The 22843-nt window shown below is 36.8% G+C and overlaps 1 pseudogene; it reads left to right on the top strand.

Annotated features, from left to right (window-relative positions):
* Positions 1-20753, top strand: part of LOC107955770 (uncharacterized) — a 46863-nt pseudogene extending 26110 nt beyond the window's left edge.
* The last annotated feature ends 2090 nt before the right edge of the window (positions 20754-22843 follow it).

Here is a 22843-nt window from a genome sequence, read left to right as displayed (position 1 = left end):
CAAGATATAGGCATCAATATGTTTGCCTCTAACCGAATGCATGCAACACAAATCTTCTTATGTGGCCGAGTATGCATGTATATGTTGAGGCCAATTATATGCTTAATACTTCCCACAAGTATGGTTACTTGTATTAGTTATATACCGTTTCGTTTCAAATTCAAAACTCGGCTAATACGCATTTATACACTAGTAATCAAATACTAACATTTTGCATTTTATCTTACTACCATTTCACTTCTACTTTCTACCATGGCCGAATGCATCAAGACACCATTTACCCTTGCAAGGCATAAATTTCATCATCAAAACTAACAAGCTTATAATCCCATGACCGAAACTTCTAACAACACCAATTAAAATACTTCATGGGTTTGAGGTAAAACCAAGAAAGAAACTCATGAATATCGAGATATAAGCACTAACATTGTTCATCTAGATTTAGCATGACACAACATCCATCACCCTTATATTTACCATAGCCGAAAACCTTACTCATTCCAAAAATTCAAATCTCAACTTGGTCACAAAAATAACTTGGTATCTCACCAACACAACATCAACACCAAGCAAGAATGATGCATCCATGGCCGAGTGTCATTTCCATCACATAGCAAGATTTAGACCATGGGCTAGGTAGAACTCAAGCTAACAACTAAAACATGCATGCATCTCATGGAACATCATCAAACATACCTTAGCCTAGTTACATGCATGGCCGAACCTCTTCAACCTTTCTTCTTCCTTCCTCCTTAAAATTTTCGGCCAAGGATGAACCAAAGGATGAACACTTTTTTTTTGTTTTTCTTTCTAGTTTCGGCAAAATGGGGGAACAACCACACACTTTTTTTTTTTTGTTTTCATCATATTCCCTTTCATTATTTTATTCCCATGCTCCTTATTTTATCATACTTCCCATGAAACACTAACTTAACATGTTTATGACATGTTCTTGCCCATCACACTTGGTCTACCATACTTGTCATGGCCAGCCACTACTAATTAGGGGGGGAAATTGACATGCAAGTCCCCCATTTTTATTTCATGCACTAATAGATCCTTATGCTTTGACCTACCACATTTCAAAATTTTCTCACATAAGTCCTATTTACTAAAATTCACCTACAATTAAATAAAATTCAAATATGAAATTTTCACACATGCATATATACATATAATAAGCATCAAATATGACAGCTAATTATTTTTATGACTCGATTTAGCGGTCCCGAAACCACTTCCCGACTAGGGTCAATTTTGGGCTGTCACAACTCTCCCCCACTTAAGAAATTTTCGTCCCCGAAAATCTTACCAGTAAATAAGTTTGGGTATCGTTCTTTCATGGCATTCTCGGTTTCCCAAGTAGCTTCTTCGACTCCGTGTTTGAGCCATAACACCTTTACTAACGGAACCCTTTTGTTTCGCAACTCCTTCACTTCACGAGCTAGATACGCATCGGTTCTTCTTCATAACTCATATCGGCTTGAATTTCAACCTCTGATGGGCTAATTATGTGCGATGGATCAGATCTATAACGTCGAAGCATCGAAACATGAAAGACGTCGTGAATCTTTTCAAGTTCAGGGGGCAAAATTAATCTATACGCAACCGGACCAACTCGTTCGGAGATTTCGTACGGCCCAATGAATCTCGGGCTCAACTTGCCCTTACGCCAAATCTGAGTATCTTTTTCCAAGGCAAAACTTTAAGAAACACTTTATCTCCCACCTGATATTCAACGTCTTTTCGTTTCAAATCCGCATACGATTTCTGACGATCTGTGGCTGCCTTCAGACTTTCACGGATTACCTTTACTTTCTGTTCGGCATCTTTAATCAAATCAACTCCGAAAATTTTACTTTCACCGAGCTCGGTCCAAAACAATGGTGTACGGCATTTACGACCGTACAAAGCCTCGTAAGGTGCCATCTTAATACTTGATTGAAAACTATTGTTGTAAGCGAATTCAATCAAAGGTAAATACCGTTCCCATGAACTACTGAACTCGAGGATGCAACATCTCAACATATCCTCAAGTATCTGAATTATCCGCTCGGATTGACCATCGGTTTGGGGGTGAAAAGCAGTGCTAAAATGCAGCTTGGTACCCAAAGCTTCTTGCAATTTCTTCCAAAATCGTGAGGTGAATCTCGGATCTCTATCCGACACGATAGAAATAGGTACCCCATGTAATCTCACAATCTGAGAAACGTACAATTCAGCTAGTTTATCCAATGAAAAATCCGTACACACGGGGATAAAGTGAGCCGACTTAGTCAGTCTATCAACAACAACCCAAATCGCATCCTTCTTACTTGCTGACAATGGCAGTCCGGACACAAAGTCCATTGTGACTCGATCCCATTTCCACTCAGGTATCATGATCGGCTGAAGTAATCCTGAAGGCACTTGATGTTCCGCTTTCACTTGTTGACATATTAAACATCTCGAAACAAAGTCGAAGATGTCTCGTTTCATACCATGCCACCAAAATCGACGTTTCAAATCGTTGTACATTTTCGTACTCCCCGGGTGAATTGACATTCGGCTACAATGGGCTTCGTTCAGAATCATCGAAATGAGTTCTGAATTTCTTGGAACACACAACCGACTTCTGAACCTCAAACAATCGTCATCATCAATTTGAAATTCGGATTCCATATTCGGAACACATTCAGCCCGTTTTGCAACCAATTCATCGTCGACTTTCTGAGCTTCACGAATTTGACGAATCAATAATGGTTTGGCCTTTAACTCAGCTACTAACACATTGTCGGGTAGAACAGACAAGTGCACATTCATCGCTCGTAAAGCAAACAGTGATTTCCGGCTTAAGGCGTCCGCAATCACATTAGCCTTTCCCGGGTGGTAATCAATGACAAGCTCGTAATCTTTCAACAACTCAAGCCAACGTCTTTGTCGCAGATTTAAGTCTCTTTGAGTCATCAAATATTTGAGACTTTTGTGATCCGAAAATACATGGCACTTTCACCAAATAAGTAATGTCGCCATATTTTTAAAGCGAATACGATGGCAGCTAGTTCGAGATCATGGGTCGGATAATTTTTCTCATGTGGCTTTAATTGTCTCGACGCATAGGCCACCACTCGACCTTCTTGCATCAATACGCAACCCAACCCAAGTAGGGATGCGTCACTATAAATGACAAACTCTTTGCCTGATTCGGGTTGCACTAAAATTGGAGCTTAAGTCAAATAAGTTTTCAGTTGATCGAAACTTTTCTGACATTTCTCCGTCCATTCGAACTTAACATCCTTTTGAAGTAGCTTCGTCATTGGTGTGGCTATCATCAAGAAACCTTTGACAAATCGTCGGTAATAACCGACGAGTCCCAAAAAGCTCCGAACCTCAGTAATATTTCTCGGAGGCTTCCAGTTAAGTATGGCTGAAATTTTGTTCGGGTCAACTCAAATACCCGATGAGGATACCACATGACCCAAGAAGCTAACCTCTCTTAACCAGAACTCACACTTACTGAACTTAGCATATAACTGCTTATCCCGCAAAATTTGCAACACTAGTCTCAGGTGCTCAGCATGTTCGGTCTCATCTCTTGAATAGACCAAGATGTCATCAATGAACACAACTACGAACCGATCCAAATATGGTCTGAAGATCCGATTCATCAAATCCATAAATACCGCAGGGGCATTAGTGAGCCCAAACGGCATCACTAAGAACTCGTAGTGACCATATCTCGTTCTGAAGGCAGTTTTGGGTATGTCTGAATCTCGAATTCGCAACTGATAATAGCCCGATCTCAAATCTATTTTTGAGAACACTGAGGCTCCCTTCAGTTGGTCGAACAAATCATCGATACGCGGTAACGGATATTTGTTCTTTATTGTCACTTTATTCAGCTGACGATAGTCAATGCACAACCTCATGGTTCCGTCCTTCTTTTTCACGAACAATACTGGTGCACCCCAAGGTGAGAAACTTGGTCGAGCGAAACCTCTATCCGTCAATTCTTGCAACTAAGCTTTCAACTCTTTTAACTCGGTTGGTGCCATACGATACGGAGCTATCGAAATCGGCATAGTCCCAGGTACAAGCTCAATACCAAACTCTATCTCCCGAACAGGTGGGAAACCCGGTAATTCTTCAGGAAAAACATCTGGGTATTCACAAACCACTGGCACAGATTCGGGTTTCTTTTCTAATTCTTTGTCATCAAGTACATACGCAAGGTATGCTTCGCACCCTTTTCTTACATATTTCTGGGCCAACATTGAGGATATTACAGCTGGCAACCCATCCAAGTCCGTAGACTCAACTCGGATTACTTCGTTATTTGCGCACCTCAAATCAATAGTCTTGCTTTTGCAATTCACAACCGCATCATGCGCGGTCAACCAATCCAAACCAAGAATAACATCAAATTCATCAAACGGCAAAAGCATCAAGTCCGCCGGAAAATAGGAACCTCGAATTTCTAGGGGACATTTCTTACACACTTTGTCGACAAGCACGTAACGACCCAAGGGATTTGACACCCGAATTACGAACTCAGTAGACTCAATAGGTAAAGTCTTACTGGATGCTAAGGTTTCACATATGTAAGAATGAGTAGAACCGGGGTCAATCAAAGCAATTACATTAGTATCCAAGAGAGTAAAAGTACCGGTAATAACATCAGGCGAAGAAGCATCCTCGCGGGCACGTATAGCATAAGCTCTAGCAGGCGCACGAGCCTCGGATCTGGTCGTAGCATCTCTAGATCCTCTCTGACCACCACTAGCATTGCCCGTATTTCTAGATGGTCTACCTCGAGCAGTGGTAGCACCCGGTTTCCCACTCTGATTTACATTCTGTTCAGACAACCTCGGGCAATCTTTAATGAAGTGGTCAACTGATCCGCACTTGTAACAGGAGCGGTCATGGAATCTACAACTCCCCGAATGCCATTTACCGCAATATCGACATTCCGTTCTGTCTCGACGTTCATTCCCAACACTGGCGACCGAAGTGCCTTGTGTACCCACAGGGGGTCGATCACGATCTCGTCTAAAAAGGCCCGAAGTGCCTCTAGACCGGCCCACATCATCTCGAAATTTCTTCGCTGCCTGTTGAAGAGACTTTCCCGAGGATCTTTTACGAAACTCTCCAGTTCCCACATCAACTTTTTGTTTTTCTTTTCTAAGCTCTTCGGCTTTACAAGCTCGCTCGACAAGTACTACGAACTCTCGTATTTCAAGAATGCCAACGAACATTTTTATATCTTCATTCAGCCCATCCTCGAAGCGTTTACACATGATAGCCTCGGACGAAACACATTCCCGAGCGTATCTACTAAGTCTAACAAATTTTCGCTCGTAATCAGTAACTGACATAGAACCTTGCTTAAGCTCAAGAAATTCCTTCCGTTTTTTATTAACAAATCTCTGACTGATATACTTTTTCCGAAACTCAGTTTGGAAAAACTCCCGTTACTTGCTCTCGGGGCACAACAGAAGTCAGAGTACTCCACCAATAGTAGGCAGAATCACGTAGCAAGGAGATAGTACACTTTAGGCACTCATCGGGTGTGCAAGATAGCTCGTCGAGTACCCGGATAGTGTTGTCCAACCAGAATTCAGCTTGCTCGGCATCATCGCTGTCCGTAGCTTTAAATTCAGTAACCCCATGTTTTCGGATTCTGTCAACTGGGGGCTTATTTGACCTTATTTGGTCAGTTTCCGGAGGTATTGTAGGTGCGGGGGTTGTATTAGTCGGGAATGGAAGTTGTGGAACAGCCGTATTAGTTCGAATGTATTGGTTGAACCAATCATTCATCACGCTATAGAAAGCTTGTCTAGCTTCATCATTCGGATTACTAGCATTAGGTTGAGAGTCCGCCGGCGCTGTCCCTTGTGCGGGAGCAGGCGCTACACTCTCAAGATCATCAGCTACCGCCCGGTCGGGATCGGGATCCATTACTATAAATAAACACATTTGCAAATGTCAGAAATCACCACACTATCAAATAATCACATAAAATGGCATGTATAGCTAGACCCAACGCATTACGGTAGTCCTAGAATCGACTAAACCGTAGCTCTGATACCAATAAAATTGAAACACCCCGTACCCGAGACCGTTGCCGGAGTCGGACACAAGGGGTTCACAGACTAAATTCGCTTACTATCGCAGTCCATTTAAAAAAATTTTCAGGCAGTTGGCTAACTGCGTCACTCTCACCTTAAAAATCATATCTTGAGTTTCACAAGTCGAAAATCAGTTTCGTAATTTTTCCCTGAAACTAGACTCATATGCCCATCTACATGTTTTTTTCTAGAATTTTTGGTCAGGGCAATAAGTACAGTTTATTAGTCAAAGTATCCCATGTTACAGGGATCGACTACACTGACCTTTGCACATTACGACTTGGATATCTCCCTGTACAGGGCTTCAATACTGATGTCGTTTGTTTCTATAGAACCTAGACTCAGATAGGAATCTATACATATATGGCATGACTCCTAATTATCTCTGGTTAATTTATAATGAATTTCCAAAGTCGAAACAGAGAATCCAGAAACCGTTCTGGCCCTATCTCACGAGAACCTGAATATCTCTTAACATACTGTCCATATGATCGTTTCGTTACTTTCCTATGAAAATAGATTCATCAAGGTTCGTTTACATAATTTATTCACTATTTAATTCCATTCCTACTATTTTTAGTGATTTTCCAAATCTACATCACTGCTGCTGTCAGCATCTGCCTTTAAGGTAGACTTTACCTATTTCATAGTTTCCATGATTCAACTAGCCCTTTTAGCATAAATAGCACAAATTATGATAGTGATTAACCATTCCCATGGCCAATCCTTGTTAAGCATATCCACACCTCTCAATAACCATACCCATACCAAATGATTATAACATTATGCTCAAACATATATAAGCCATTTTCGCATGGCTATCCAAAATTATACAAATCCAAAGGGTCCATGACCCACAACAAAAAGGGTAGTCCTATACATGCCATTTTCAGAGTTCAACCAAAAGTGTACCAAAAGGGCTTTGATAGTGTGGGAGACTTCGACTTCCAAAAATCCCGAGTCCGATAGCTGACGAGCCAAAATCTATAAAACAGAGAAACAAAGAAACGGAGTAAGCAATTTATGCTTAGTAAGTTTTGAGCAAAGGATTCCAGCACAACAAAAGTATAGCATTCATATAGCTAAACGGATAATTTCATATGCACAAATTTTCAATATCATACTTACTTCACATTACCAACCCTTATGTTCATACACAAAAGATCAACTTAGCCAAAGGCCGGTAGCTCATTTATCAACTGAGCGAATACTTATTTGTAAGGGCTCAACTAATTCAAAGCACATACGAAACATACCTCAATGTTGGGATGTTACAAGCATATTAACTGAAATTTTTACAGCAAGATCATTCATTCCCAAATCACGTACCTTCGGAATTTAACCGGATATAGCTACTCGTTCAAATGCCTTCGGGACATAGCCCGATTATAGTGACTCGCACAAATGCCTTCGGGACTTAGCCCGGTTATAGTAACTCGCACAAATGCCTTCGGGACTTAACCCGGATTTAGTAACTCGCACCAATGCCTTCGGGCTTAGCCCGGAATTAGTAACTCGCACAAATGCCTTCGGATCTTAGTCCGGATATGGTCACTTAGCACAAAGCCTTCGGGACTTAGCCCGGACATCATTCAAATAACCATGCACATTTAACAATAAATCATGACACATTCGTATTTCATTTTCATTAGCAAAACTCAAACACAAGACACTTATCATTCTTGCAATTTCGGCTAAATAGCCACACACAAAGAGCATGATTTTGATTTGCTGAAAACATGATCTAATCAAATCATAATTTAAGCTCTATTACTCAAGAACTTACCTCGGATGTTGTCGAACGATTTCGATGGCTATTCGACCACTTTTTCCTTCCCTTTATCGGATTTAGATCCCCTTTGCTCTTGAGCTTAATTAAACAAATAAATTGATTTAATCATTTGAGCATCGAAAAGAGGAACACTAGGCACTTAGCCCATATTTATACATTAGACATTAAAGTCACATACATGTGAAATCATGCATCAACTCAACATATTAACCCACACTCCCTTTTAGCCGATTGTCCTAACCAAGATATAGGCATCAATATGTTTGCCTCTAACCGAATGCATGCAACACAAATCTTCTTATGTGGCCGAGTATGCATGTATATGTTGAGGCCAATTATATGCTTAATACTTCCCACAAGTATGGTTACTTGTATTAGTTATATACCGTTTCGTTTCAAATTCAAAACTCGGCTAATACGCATTTATACACTAGTAATCAAATACTAACATTTTGCATTTTATCTTACTACCATTTCACTTCTACTTTCTACCATGGCCGAATGCATCAAGACACCATTTACCCTTGCAAGGCATAAATTTCATCATCAAAACTAACAAGCTTATAATCCCATGACCGAAACTTCTAACAACACCAATTAAAATACTTCATGGGTTTGAGGTAAAACCAAGAAAGAAACTCATGAATATCGAGATATAAGCACTAACATTGTTCATCTAGATTTAGCATGACACAACATCCATCACCCTTATATTTACCATAGCCGAAAACCTTACTCATTCCAAAAATTCAAATCTCAACTTGGTCACAAAAATAACTTGGTATCTCACCAACACAACATCAACACCAAGCAAGAATGATGCATCCATGGCCGAGTGTCATTTCCATCACATAGCAAGATTTAGACCATGGGCTAGGTAGAACTCAAGCTAACAACTAAAACATGCATGCATCTCATGGAACATCATCAAACATACCTTAGCCTAGTTACATGCATGGCCGAACCTCTTCAACCTTTCTTCTTCCTTCCTCCTTAAAATTTTCGGCCAAGGATGAACCAAAGGATGAACACTTTTTTTTTGTTTTTCTTTCTAGTTTCGGCAAAATGGGGGAACAACCACACACTTTTTTTTTTGTTTTCATCATATTCCCTTTCATTATTTTATTCCCATGCTCCTTATTTTATCATACTTCCCATGAAACACTAACTTAACATGTTTATGACATGTTCTTGCCCATCACACTTGGTCTACCATACTTGTCATGGCCGGCCACTACTAATTAGGGGGAAATTGACATGCAAGTCCCCCATTTTTATTTCATGCACTAATAGATCCTTATGCTTTGACCTACCACATTTCAAAATTTTCTCACATAAGTCCTATTTACTAAAATTCACCTACAATTAAACAAAATTCAAATATGAAAATTTCACACATGCATATATACATATAATAAGCATCAAATATGACAGCTAATTATTTTTATGACTCGGTTTAGCGGTCCCGAAACCACTTCCCGACTAGGGTCAATTTTGGGCTGTCACAAAGATCACATACTGTTTTGGAATCTTAATCTTCTATCCATGCGATCTTAGTAATTTTCCCTATTAAAAAGATTTTATGTTTAATATTAATAGTATCCGCGTGTGTCTCTGAAGTTTTCGGAGAACAAAAGTTCAACGATTGAGTATTGTATGCCAAGTATGGTTATTCTAATTCTAATGCGAAGGTTCCCTTCTTTTACATTCTGGCTTATTTTTCTCCCCTTCCTTGCAGCTCTTGTTATTTGGAGGACATGGAACTGGTGGTTGGCTGAGTCGCTATGATATTTACTATAATGATTGTATTGTTTTGGACAGATGTGAGTATATTTTTTTGGGTTTTCTTCAACTCATTGCACTTTGCATCTTGATCTTGGTTGTTTTCCTTATTCTTTCTGGTTTCTTCTAATCTATGTGTTTTGAACAAACTGGTGGTAAGATTTAAGTACTTCATCAATCTTTTGTACCATGGTGACGTCAGGTGGTGCTGTTCTTACACCTTTACATGCTGGACCAATACAAAAGAGTAAAACAAAACAAAACAAAACATAATGGAAGTGTGAAAAACATAAAGATGGAACTATATAATTATATGTTTAGATAGAAAATTGTTGAAGCACGTCAACCCTTTGGTTTCCTCTTTGATCAAATAAAATAATGGGCTTGAATCAGTTATTGGTTAAACTTATAAAGATTTTAGATGTGATATTGAATTTTGGATGCAAGAATGTTTATGATTAATATCACAGCTTTCCGTAACTTAACTCTACAAACAAGACATAACCTTGCATTCTTTATTAGGAGGTCTATTGAATCCTATTGTAGTATTTATTTACTACTAGCACTGCATCAGTTGCTTCAATTCTTTATTGTTTTGTTGATATGCTCGGCAATTGTCTTTATTGTTTTACTATGTGTTGTTTTACAAAATCTTTATCCCTGTCCTTACTTATGCCTAGTGATTTATGTACTTTATGTGGTTGACTATTGGTTTAATTGCGCCAAAACTAGTGTCTGCTCAGTGGAAGCGCCTACCTATTGGAAATGACCCCCCTACTGCTCGAGCATACCATTCTTTGACTCACATAGGTTCTCGCTATTTGTTATTTGGCGGTTTTGATGGCAAATTAACTTATGGGGATATATGGTGGTTGGTTTCTGAAGGTACTAAATCTACTTTCAGCTAGTATAATTGTGCATCATTTAACTATTCTTAAATGACAGATAGTGTTGCAACTTGATTACACTCAAGGAAAAAATTACATAGGACATGGACTTCTATATTACAACAAGAAGTGGTCCATAATTTCTTCAGAACGTGCATTCACTTGTTTCTTTAAATTGCCCTCTAGTTTCATTCACAATTTTACCATTTTTAAATGCTTTTGGCTTGGTCTCCTCCTTATAGGGGACCCAATTGCAAAGCGGTTTATTGAGTCCCCACCAAAAAATATTCCTGATAATAAAGGCATGGCTGCAGAAAGTATCTAATCTTCTTTCAAGGTATTGATGCAAAATATTTTTGTACCTTTTAGAAAAGGAATTACCAGTTGGTCTTTTAGTTCATGTTGGTTTTTTTCAGACCAGCATAACCAGGAAAAACAGAAGCAAAAAAACGAGAGAAAGAGTAGAACCGTAAAGCTATAAATGCCGCATACATTTTTTCTTCAGAAAGATAACGTCTAAAAGTAGACCAACTTCACCAACTACAAGACTTAATAGTCTTACTTAAACTTACACAAAATCTGCTGACATAACAAGTACAGGCTAAACAGCAATTAGGTAGCCACTCATTCAACATCATCGCCTTTTCTTGTTGAAGATTCGAATGGAATACCTTGTCTTCCGAGGTCATCTTTAACTCAAATCCTGTTTAACATATTTATAATAGCTTGAGTTGGATGAGCAATCAAGTTTTAGAAAATAAATATTCATAGTTGAGTAAAGATTGTGTCTAATGATGTAGTTGTTTTTAGAGAAGTTATTATAGGAATCACCGTGGAAGTATTGCTGGTACATTTCTACTAGGTTTGAAACTTCAAAGAAATTTATTGCCAACTCAATAGATTAATGAAGTTTGTAAGCTTAATAGATTGTTCAGTGTCCTAAACATAGTTTGATTACAAACAGAAGTTTCTATTCACCTTTGGGGTAATTTCCCGTTGATGTCACTGCACGTAGTGTTGTTTCAACAGTATCCGATGATTTCCATTTCTTATAACAGGAAAGCCGAAGAGAAAATGATACAATTGCAGAATTGCAAAGAGCGTTAGGAATTTCAGTTTCACTCTCGAGTGCTGTGCTTCAGATAATAGATGAGTCTGAAGACAAAGAATTCATTGAACTAGGATCAAGGTTGATTGGAGAAAGAGTTCCTAGTAACAACCAGGGTTTGCTCAATCAGGTATGTCTTAATATTTGAATGTTTTCTTTTTGTACATTTTCCGGTAATGATATTTCCAATGGTGGAATAAATAGACAGTTGAGTTGCTTCGTGATCACTAGTGATTTCTTTTTGTGTATTTTTCGGTAATAATATGTCCAATGGTGTAATAAATAGACAATCGAGTTGCTTCGTGATCATTGGCGGAGATCTACGCCAAGTTCAATACCACTGAAGGAGCTTGGACCTTTGCTTCGTGACTATCAACGACTGATTTCACGTCATCATTTGTAAGACCAACCAATTTTTTCTTCTTATTTCTCTAAGTCCTAGTTTAATTTTCAACTTAGCTTGTTTCATGATTTAGGGTTTCTTTTCTCGTTTTCTTTGTGTTTAGTCTTCTGATTTTCTTTTATAAAATTATCAGCAACCAATTGTATTGCAGATAGTCTGCATTGAGTAATATGTTAGCATGTGTTCAAATCATAGACAAGAACACAAAGCGAAAAAATGGGAAGTTGATTATTATGAAAATGCAAGACATTTGGAATAGTGAAAAAGTGAGTTTCTCTAATGCCATGTCAAACGAGAAATAAGAGTAAACAAATTAGGGTTTAGAGGTTTAAGATGGGTAGACTGAAGAAGATTGATGTGGAGGAAATGTTAACCTTGGGTGGCTTAGTAAAATTAGAGGAATTTTGAAGCTGCCAAGTGATATAATATAAAGCCAAGATTCTTAGTAGCATATCTTAGGAAATCTTCCATGATTTACACACACACACATATGTGAAGAATTTTGAAGATTTTGAGAGATTGATTGAAATGAATTCTTATATGTTAAAACCCAAGGTTGTTGCATTTGGAAAGATGTATAAATATAATGGTTGTAATCAAACAGAACCCTACAAGTTAGCCTAAGAATCTGTTAAGATTAGGCGTTCATAAGAGGTTAACTAGATTGTGCTAAGCTATCGACAAGATTGGTCAATACACCCCCTGAAGTTGGTGTTTGGATATCACACATTCCCACCTTGTATATCTAAGTATGATAAAATTTGGTGTTAGGCCCTTTAGTGAACATGTTTGCTAGCTACGTGGAAAACATAAAATAAGTTCAAGGCACTATGAGAGAACTTTTCTTTAATTAAGTGTTGACCAATCTTCTCATTGCAAAAGAAAAAAAGTGTCAACCAATCTTTATGTGCTTTTATTGGTAATGTTGTTCTAGGTTTTGGGCTATACTTTTGTTAGCTTTGTTGTCACAATACAAGGATAGTTTATCTTTTCCAAACATTTAGTTCTTCCAATACTTTTTGCAGTTATAGAAGCTCAAAAACACCTTGAGCCATAGCTTTATACTCTACTTCATCACTTGATTGAACAACTAGACTATGTTGCTTGTTTCTCCATGTGACTAGGTTTCTTTCCACAAGATGACAGGATTTTGATTGGGTTGTAACAGATGTATCCCTTTTGATTCTAAGCATAGCAAATAAAAACATATTTTTTAGCACAAGGCTTAAGTTTACTCTGATTATGATCATGAATATGAACAAATGCACTACAACAAAACACTCTCAAATGAAAAAAATGTTTTGAACATGTCGCAAAATGTTTTAAAACCTTTAACACGAGAAGACATCTTATTAATAAAGTAAATGGCAATTTGGTGAAATTAGAGATGAATACTCTAATGTATTGAGGAAAAAACTCTCTCAAAGTATATATTTCTTAGAAATATGTACAACTATATATACATGTAGGATTTAACAACTAAGAAAATAATATCTCTTAATTAGAGTCTCTAAAAAAAATCAACTGCAATCTCCAAAGGTACTATTTAATAATATCAAAGATTCTCAACACTCCTTCTCAAGTTGGTGCATAGATGTCTCACATGCCTAACTTGCAAAGAAGATTATGATAATTCTTACAATTGAGCCCTTTAGTAAAAACATCAGCCAAATGTTTTTCGGATGCTAGGTAAGATAGACTTAAGGCACCACCGGCTACCTTTTCCTTTATAAAATGACGATCTATTTTGATGTGTTTGGTTCTATTGTGTTGTACTGGATTTTGAGGTATGCTGATGGCCGCATTGTTGTCTCAGTACAAGGTTGATCCATTTTTGTTTAACAACTTCAGCTCTTCCAATACTTTTTGTAGCCATAAAAGCTCACAAACTCCTTGAGCCATGGCCCTATACTCAGCCTCTGCCCTTGATCGAGCCACAACACTTTGTTTCTTACTCTTCCAAGTGACAAGTTTCCTCCTACAAGAGTACAATAACCCATTGTAGACCTTCTGTCATCAAGAGAACCAACCCAATCTTTATCTGTAAATACTTCTATTGTGAGACGACTATATTTTGAGAAGAGAATACCTTTACCCGGTGCAGACTTCAAATAACACAAAATTCGCAATGCTGCCTGCATATGAGTTTTGTGAGGATCATGCATAAGCTGGCTTACCAAACTAACAGCATAGGCTATATCAGGTCGAGTATAAGTGAAATAAATCAAATGTCCAATGGGCCTTTGATATCTCTCTTTATCCACCGTTTCACCAATCCCTGCTTGTAACTTGTGATTACTCTTAATAGGTGATTTGGTTGGTTTGCGACCTAACATACTAGTCTGTGTCAGAAGATCTAAGACATACTTCCTTTGGGAAATAAAAATTCCCTCTTTCGATCTGACCATTTCTATTTCGAGGAAATATTGTAACTTTTCCAAGTCTTTAATTTCGAATTCCTAAGTCAATTGTTTCTTAAGTCGGGTCATTTCTTCCTTGCCATCTCCTGTCATAATTATGTCATCAACATAAACTATAAGGAGAGTAATCTTACCTTTGAGATGTTTTTATAAAGAGGGTATGATCAACATTATTTTGTTAATAGTCAAACGACACCATGGCTTCACTAAATCTGTCAAACCAGGCTCTGGGAGATTACTTTAGTCCATATAGGGCCTTTTTTAGTCTATATACCTTCCCTTGAGTATATTTATACTCGAATCTTGAAGAAACTTTCATATACACTTCTTCTTCCAGGTCTCCACATAAGAAGTCATTTTTTACATCAAACTGCTGTAAGTCCCAGTTGAAATTTGCTGCACACGATAAAAGGATCCTAATCGTGTTCAATTTAGCAATAGGAGCAAATATTTCTTGATAATCTACTCCATATGTTTGAGTGAATCCTTGCGCTACTAATCTAGCTTTGAGTCTTTCAATTTAAACCATCAGTCTTACACTTGATAGTAAACATCCATTTGTAGCAAACCATAGGAGACAAAGTTAGAGATAAGATGTAAAGTGCAAGTTCTAACACCTTTTTGTTGGACTATTGGTAATTCCAAACCAGTAACAATCAGAGGTAAAAAAAGACTCACATGACAGTAAAGAGTCAGGGCATAAAGTAGATTGTATAATGACATATTATTTCTTATCTTTTCTAATTTATGTCCTTAAATCAGGCTTATTCAACAATTGTCCACTAGTCTTCTCTTGAACCATAGTCTTTATTAGAACTAAATTGTCCCTCGAAAGATAACAGAATAAGGTGTCATCTCTTCATTTTCAATAATCTCCCTTTGAAGAGATTGGTGTGATGAAGAAAAGTATGGTTCATCCTCAGGAAATGTTACATCCGTACTTCGATAATACTTTCTAGATGGTAGATGATAACATTTATAACCCTTCTGTGTGGGAGAGTATCCAATAAAAACACATTTGACTGCTCGAGGATACAGTTTGCTCTCATGTCGAAGATGAACGAAATAAACATAACCAAAGACCTTCGGGGAAACTGTGTAATCTGTCTTACCTTTTAAGGTTTCTATGAGACTTTTAAAATCAATGGCCCTAAGAGGCATCTGATTAAATAAGTTGCAACTAAAATCACATCCCCCAATAAGACTTTGGGAGATTCATGGTGAACATAAGTGATCTGGCCACTTCCAAAACATGCTAATTTTTCTTTCGGCAACACCTTCTGAGCACTTGTACCTGGACAATTGGTCTAATGCAAAATCCCATATGATTCCAAATAATCATTAAAGTTATACTCGGTTCCATTATCAGTTCGCAAAATCTTAACCTTAGCATCAAACTGAGTAGTAATCAATTTATGAAAAAAACGAAAACACAAAAAAAATCACTTTTGGACTTTAATAAAAATACCCATGTCATCCGAGTGCAACAATCAATAAAAATAACAAACTATCAATTATCAAATAAAGAAGTAAGGTGAGTAGGGACCCAAACACCCGAATAAATAATTTCAAAGGAACAGTACTTCTATTATTACGCAAAAGATAACTGTTTCTTGTATGCTTAGCAAACTCACAGGCATCAGAACCAAGAACAGTAAATGATGGATGTCCTAACAGCCTATGCCATTAAATAATCTCCCAGTTGACATCTTTATTGTTTCCAAATAATTGTTAAGACATTGGATGATCGACCCAAAAAATATAAGCCATCACACAATCTACTACTGCCAATCGTCTTCCTTGTTTGGGGGTCTTGAAAAACGCAGTGATTGAGAAAGAATTCAAGTTTACAATTTAAGACTATAGTGGTACTAACAAATAAAAGGTTAACTGGGAATTTAGGGGCATGAAGGACAGATGATAAAATGATATTGAGAGTACAAACAACAAAACCTGTTCTAGAGATGGAGGTAAGAAAGCCATTGACTAGGTGCACACTATCTTTAGATGGACAAGTAGTATAGTTAAATAAGCTTTTGGTTGATCCTGTCATATGTCTATTTGCATCGGAATCAATAATCTGAGAAGTAGATGAAGCATTTAAAACAGTACTTGAGTTCACGTGATTAGACTTGGGAATCGAGGTAGAATCCAATTGAGACAAGATGCGTCGAAGATGTTGAATCTCGTTTGAGGTAAAACTTCTAGCATAAGTGGACTTATCCTCTGTTGTCAGAGTTTGACAAATATGCCAGAGCTGAGAATTACCTCTTCATTTTCCACCACGACCTTGAGTGGGGCGACCATGCAACTTCCAGCATGAATCTTTAGTGTGTCGAGACTTTCCATAGTAGTCACACGTCAAGTGATCCTTGGCAGATTTACCACTTGATGGACTATCATGGTTAGCAATGAGGCAAGCTTTCTCTAAAGGTGGATTATAGAGCATAACATGATGACTCTCCTCCTGTTGAGAGTGTCACATGAAGAGAAGGGAATAAAGTTTTGTCAAGAACTTGAACCCGAATCTGATCATACTTAGTATTTAACCCAACTAAGAAATAAAAAAAACATGCTCTTTTTTCACCATCTTTTGAAATTTTTCGGCATCCTTGGTACAATTCGCTTGTAAATCTTGATAAAAATCAAGTTCCTGCCAAAATCCACTTAATTCAACAAAATATTGAGAAATTGTTAGCTCCTCCTGTTTTGTATCATGGACCTTATTACGAATCTCAAAAATTTGCAAATCAGTCCCAACACGAGAGTAGGTGAAAGTAGCAGCATTCCTAATCTTTTTTGTAGTATCAAGTAGCAAATATGTTTTGGAAATATGGGTTTGCATAGAGTTGATAAGCCGTGCCATAACAAGAGGGTTCGTTGAATCCCATTGACTAAAGGTTGAATCAGTAAGTTCAGGTTTCGACGATTTATCAATGATATATCCCTGCAAGCCATGATCCTTGATAAACAACAAGCAGGACCTTGACCAACTAAGGTAATTATGTCCATCAAGCTTCTCGGGGCTAATTTGCAGCGAAGGATTATCGGTTGGATTCATGAGCTTCTTGTCTATAGACATAATGCTAGAAAAAACAACTAAGCCCCCAAAAAAAATCTGCTTGCACAATTAGAATAAAAAACCACTCAAAAAAAACCACTAAATAGATCCTCACAAAAAAAACTTAGCCAAAACACACCACCACTTAGAGGAGAATGATCGGAAAAGAGCAGAGAGCACAGCAATGGTGTCAGAAAAATCATGGCAGCAGCAGGTGGAGTCCACACGCGCCGTGTGAAACGGAGTTGTAAAAAACTTGCGATGGCGTGTGCCCACGCGCGTGTCTTCTGGTCATCGAAGTTTGGGGTTTCACCGACGAGTGGATGCCGACTCCAATGGTAAGGGCAGTGAGAGAAAAAAATAGGGCTAGGGTGGAAAGTACCAAATTTGGGTTTCTTGGGTTTTTGGAAAAAAAAATTAATCAGAAAAAAAATCCCAAAAGTCAGATAAAAAATCTGATAACATGATGAAATTAGTGATGAATACTCTAATGTATTGAGGAAAACACTCTCTCAAAGTATATATGTACAACTATATATAAATGTAGGATTTAACAATTAAGGAAATAATATCTCTTAATTAGAATCTCTAAAAAATATCAAATGTAATCTCGAAAGGTACTATTTAATAATATCAAAGATTCTTAATATCAAAGATGCTCAACACAGTCAAAAGAGCTTCTTACCATAGAAATTTAGTAATGCCATTTGTAAACATTAAGGCTCTAGTTGCTTCTATAAGATGCCTATTTTTTTTCTCGTAGCTACCCCATTTTGTTGGTTTGTATTAGTAAAGAACTTTGGTGCCCTATTCCCTTGGAATTGAAAAAACTGCCGAGTTGATCATTAGAAAACTCTTGACCATTATCAGTCCAAAATATTTGCATCTACTCACAGAATTGTGTCTTAACCATAATATAGATAGCTTCAAATATATGCTTTACTTCACCTTTGTCTTTCAATAGTACACCCAACTTAGTCTAGTGCAATCATCTATGAAATTCACTAATCACCTTTTTCCTTTTACGATTTCTACCTTAGAAGGTCCCCATACATTGCTATGGATTAACTTAAAAAGAGTTTTGCAGCATGGTAGTTTTTTGAAGAAAAAGATGAATGTATACTTCTTTTCAGTTTGCATACCTTGTTCTTGATGGTCTTTGCTTCAAAGCCTCGTGGAACCTTCATGTATACTTCTTCAACTAGACCTCCATTCAAAAAAGGATTCTTAAAATTAAGTTGATATAAGGACCAATCAAGGTTTGCTTCCAAGGAGAAGAGGATTCTAATTGTATTAAGTTTTGCAATAGGAGCAAATAGCTATTCGTAGTAAATTCCTTAGGACTAAGTGAATATTTTAACGAGTTTTGACCTTGAATTTGTCCATTGTTCAATCTTCTTTTTATTTTACTCTAAAGACCCATTTGCATGTCTTGTCTAGTGGCAAATATGTAATCTTCCAGGTTTCTTTCTTTTCAAATGTTTGAATTTCTTCATTCATATTTTTTCTCCATTCTGGTTCCTTTAGGGGTTCATAGACATTTTTGAAATTGTAACCCTGTCGAGATTAGCCACCAATACTTGTTACAATAGCTACGAAAAGGAAGGAAATAAAGAAAATCCTAACATTAGCCTAAGATTATAGCTCCTACCATTTAGATTCTATACAGCTAATAAATTGCACTTGGTAACAAAACCCAACTACAGTCATCGCCTAAGCAAGAAAAAGAACTCTTAAATTCACATTTCTGTCAGCAAGTACTGGTGCAAACTTTTATCGGTTTCGGTTTCTTAAATCAAATGTTAAGAGTTGGAAAGGAGTTACTGATAGTTTTAGGCTTTGTATAAAAAATAAAACACTGATAACCGACCACATAAACTGAAATGATAGTTCCCTGATTGTATTGAGCTGAACTTCACTGAATTTTGTAGGTTGCTTTGGTTTTTTCAGTTATCAGCAATTAATGCTAACCCCTAAGACCTACATATGTTTAACATGGAATTCAAAATTTTTTTGAACATGTTAAATTATTTCACAGAAATTTTTTTTTTTTCAAAAATTTTAGCTAATCTACAAATTTTTTGTATGAAAATCTCAAATAGTTAAGATTAAACTTAGAAACTGTATTGCATCGTGTGGATGTTTAACAAATTTGAATAAGAGGTATTAGTTTGAAATATCTTCAATGTGAGCCAATCTGGTAGTGATAGCTGTAATTAGGGCAATAACTCGGTTAATGCGGGTAAATCATTTTATGTTGTGGGGCCATTTAATGATGGGGCAAATGTGATGACATTTTTGCTTTGGTTTTTCATTTTTCCACTTTTTACAAGTTTTTGGTGATTATTGATTGTCAAATGGCAGAGCAAATAGTGGATCTGATTTTCAGTCTATTGATTCATGGTTATCGGGAAAAGAAGCTTACAAGTTTTATCACTTGAAAAATGTTTCTCAGGTATGATTTACATAGATGCACATCCAGTATATTAGTTCTTGTTTATGACTGCCCACAATAAGGGAAAAGAAAATTGTGTTTGTTAACGATTCTTAGCTAGTAAAATAAAAACATTATTTGCCTGCATAGAGTTTATCATATTACATGCAATGATTAATCTTGAAATTTTTGAAATTATCAGATGCATGGTTTAAAGTATGTCAATGGTTGATTGATCAAAAGCATTATATTACATTTTATAGTCTAAACATTAGCCTGGCCTTGACATGGGTCGTAATGATATGTTCAGTCGCTTACTAGTGTAATAACTTGTTTGTTATTGGGAATTACTTTAAACTTCTCTCATATGTGGTGTTTCATCGTCCTCTATCCTGCGTTTATTAACTACATCACCTATCCTCATTTCTTCTGATTTCTATATTCTTGTATTTTCAGCTACGGATGAATGATATTCCGAAACTGCTTGCTGAATACAAAAAGATTCTACCTGAGCAAAACGCATCTGGCCCGAGAGCTGGATTCGAGGAACAAGTTTTGTGAAAAAGATAAGTTTGATATAAGGCAAACAAAGTAGAAATGAATGACATTAGGGTTTCAAGTTTCATTTCTGTGGATATCACTTTGATTTTATGTTCATGTGACCGGTTTTAACTTGAACAAGATATGTTTTATTAAACCATAAAAATAATAACACATTTAAATATGAATGGTGCATGCTTTAGATTCGTTTGTGTTTAAGATTCTGAAGTAATTTATATTGCATTTATATTTACATGATTGATAGAGGAAAAGAAATTGCGATGCATACTTGTTAAGGTTTACTATTCTGCGTTAAAATCATAATAGACAAGAATTGTGTGGAACCGGAAACATTTTTCGATTTTTGTTTTTGTTTTTTACAGAAGTATTTGGTCAATGATAATTAAAAAATAAATTCTTTGTCTTCCATTTTTAAATGGTAAATTCTAGAAAATAGTTCTTTAGGAGCCTGATTTTCTAAATCAATACTAGTAAATATTATGGAGTAATATATAATCTATAACGTAATTAATAAAATGTTGAATTTAAAACTAACAAACTAACGATCATATGATAAAAAATATTGTTCAATGCTTAAATAATTCTTTTTATGTGAATGTAAAAAATAATGTTATTAGTCTATATTTTGACATGTATTCTCTGTCTGTTTTTAGACACGAATTTTTTTTTCTTAATTTTCTTCTCTTTCTAGCCGCTTTTCTTGATTATATTTTAATTTTTTCCTTTGTTTTGGTGTGATAGTTGAGTCGGCTTTTTTTTTTTTTAAGTTATGGATGAGGGGTTAGCCAATTTGAGTTTAATGGATGAGGAGGAGGAGACGTTTCATGAGGAAGTTGTGGTGGTGGATCAGAACTATCAGTTTTGTTTGGTTGGGTGATGTCTAACTAATAGTGTTGTCTATTTTCCTTCTCTATGTAATACCATGGTTGATCTTTGGCATCCTATTGGAGGGATTTGTATCTCGGATCTAGGGGACATGGTTTCTTTTTCAATTTTTTCATGATGTTGACGTCCAAAGGGTGCTTCTTGGTACACCATGGTTTTTCAATAGCCATTTGCTTATTCTACAAAAAGTCCAAAGTAGAGAAGATCCGTCAGTTATATCGTTAAATTTTATTGAATTTTGGGTCCAATTACACGATTTGCCTCTAGGTTTGATGACGGAAATGATGGCTAAGCAATTTGGTGCTATTTTGGGTCCAAAAATTTTATGCGTATTCATATTCGACTGGATGTATCTATTCTGTTGAAAAGAAAGAAAAAGATCCAGATCGTAAAGAAATGACTGTTTATGTTAACTTTCAATATGAGAAATGGAGTCTATTTTGTTTCATTTGTGATAAACTAGGGCATGGTGAGAGTTACTGTCCTTTTCGTCTTCAAATTGACCTATCTAAAATTATTTTTGGCTGGAATATATCTTTGTGTGTGGTGGCGTGCTAGTGGAATACCACTGTGAGTAGGTGGGTCTGTGAAGTTAACGGATTACTGTGTAGTAGTGTGGATATAGAAAGAATCAATCAGAGCAGTAATTTAAGATGGATGAGTGATGCTGGGCGAAACTTAAGAGGGAATTGGGAACAAAATCTTTAAATCCCAATTTAATTCCCTTGGAATCTAGTCAACAGATTCAAAATAAAGGGCATGACAGTTGGCATAATCTGGGCAGTGGCGGTTCGAATGGAAATGGGTTTGAAAATGGGCCCACAGATCTGATGTTGGTTGAGGAAAATGATTCATTAATTTCTTTGGAAGGAAAGAAATGTCAAAGGATAGTGGAGGGTTCAACAACTCTCATGGGAAACAATTTTGAGGGAGGCTTTTTTGATTTAACGGCTAGCTCTGTTGAACAGAGTAGCCAAATGCAATAAAAATCTTAAGTTGGAACGTTCGTGGTTTGGGGAGATCACGAACTATTAATAGGTTTAGGAACAAATTTAGAGCCATTAATCCCCAGATTTTGTTTCTTATGGAAACAAAATTTTGTTCTAAAACGATGGAAATGATTAGATTGAAATGCGGTTTTGAACATGGGATTGATATCGGGCCGATAGGTTCAAAAGGTGGTCTATTTTTTAGTTGGAAAGGGAATTCGTTGATTTGGCTTAAGAGTTTCTCTTATTTTCATATTAATGTTGAGGTCCATGACAATGAATGTGGTGACGTTTGGCGGCTAATGTTGTTTTATGGGAATCCGGATGAAAGGAATAGAGGCGGGTCGTGGGAATTACTTAGACAGTTGGGACATGACCAAATGATCCCATGGGTTGTGATGGGGGATTTCAATG

The sequence above is a fragment of the Gossypium hirsutum genome, chromosome A12, assembly GCF_007990345.1.
Source record: "Gossypium hirsutum isolate 1008001.06 chromosome A12, Gossypium_hirsutum_v2.1, whole genome shotgun sequence".
In the NCBI taxonomy this organism is placed as follows: domain Eukaryota; kingdom Viridiplantae; phylum Streptophyta; class Magnoliopsida; order Malvales; family Malvaceae; genus Gossypium; species Gossypium hirsutum.
Note: the sequence above shows the minus strand (reverse complement) of the source record. Positions and strands in the feature narration are given on the sequence as shown.